Source organism: Castanea sativa, chromosome 1 (genome assembly GCF_040712315.1).
Source record: "Castanea sativa cultivar Marrone di Chiusa Pesio chromosome 1, ASM4071231v1".
Lineage (NCBI taxonomy): Eukaryota > Viridiplantae > Streptophyta > Magnoliopsida > Fagales > Fagaceae > Castanea > Castanea sativa.
In genome coordinates this window covers 43350001-43351136 of record NC_134013.1, presented here as the reverse complement: position 1 = coordinate 43351136, position 1136 = coordinate 43350001, and the positions used below count along the sequence as shown (strand labels likewise).

The 1136-nt window shown below is 32.0% G+C and overlaps 1 long non-coding RNA gene across 2 annotated transcripts; it reads right to left on the bottom strand.

The window, feature by feature from the left end:
* Window positions 1-204: 204 nt before the first annotated feature.
* Window positions 205-980, bottom strand: LOC142622711 (uncharacterized). Of its 2 annotated transcripts, XR_012841952.1 has the most exons (3): window positions 890-980; window positions 713-802; window positions 205-605 (listed from the first exon to the last, which is right to left on the bottom strand). It is a non-coding gene; the product is annotated as an uncharacterized LOC142622711 (long non-coding RNA). The 2 variants fall into 2 exon arrangements; XR_012841951.1 differs by lacking the exon at window positions 890-980 and having other exon boundaries at window positions 713-848.
* Between the last annotated feature and the right edge of the window lie 156 nt (window positions 981-1136).

Here is a 1136-nt window from a genome sequence, read left to right as displayed (position 1 = left end):
TTCTTCTTGTAGTTTTCTCAATAATAATGCTTAATAAACTCAATCTAGTTCCTCTAATTTTGTTTTAGAATAACACAAACATAACCTTTTCTATCCCAAGTTCTTTGCAGGATTTCATCGAACACCTGGTACTCATTTTAATAACCCATCTAAATAATGAATTTACTATAAATTGATATATATACGAAATATAGAGATGAAGGATAACATTGCAACAACACTAAGGTTCTAAAGGTAAGCACTGGTCAATCACATCAAGTGCAACAACAAAAATAGAAAGCTACATGATAATTTCTAGAATCTTGCAGAGAGAACAGTATCGTATTTCCATATAACCGTCAAAAATCTGGACCACGGGACCCTCAGAACCTCTCTAACAAAAAACAGAGTGCCATTTAAGAAAAACAAACATCAGTTGCATACCTTATCCAAACTCCGATACCAACCAGTATAGAATGCCTCTTGAACAAATAGCTACTATTATGTATAGAAATAGAACAATCAAGCCCGTCAACAGTGCCTTGTCATTAATAACACCAGAAATAGAAAGAACCTGAAGCATTCTATATCAAAGTCAAAGTCCCTTTTTCCCACGTACACGCCACCTGTACGAGAAAAAGAAAATTAGAAACTTAAACACGAGATATTACAAAAATGTAGAGATATGTTACTGAATCAGATGGCTAAACATAGAGATATGTTGCTGAATTACATGCTCTTGCTAAAGATAACTCCATCATTGCCCAACCTTCCATTAAGCTTTGACCTATCACATTCAAAGTAAGTGCCTCTCTCCCACCCTCTGTTTCACAATGATTATAAAATTAACACAATTATTATATAATAAGAAGTAAATTACTGATTCCATACAAAAAAAAAAACTACAAACCCAAAAAGGAGAAAGAAGCCAATGATTTGAAATATTGACCATGGCCAATGTAGATAGTGAACTCTTTAGGTAATCTGGTCATTTAGGTACTATTGGGAGAATTATACACATCATAAAACTTAAATTATAAACAATAAAAATAAATTTTAGAATAAAAAACAACAACAAAATTTTATCAAACAATTTGTGAGCATATTACTAATATGTATATATTGGTTACTATCTTAGGCATTGCAAAGCTGATCAG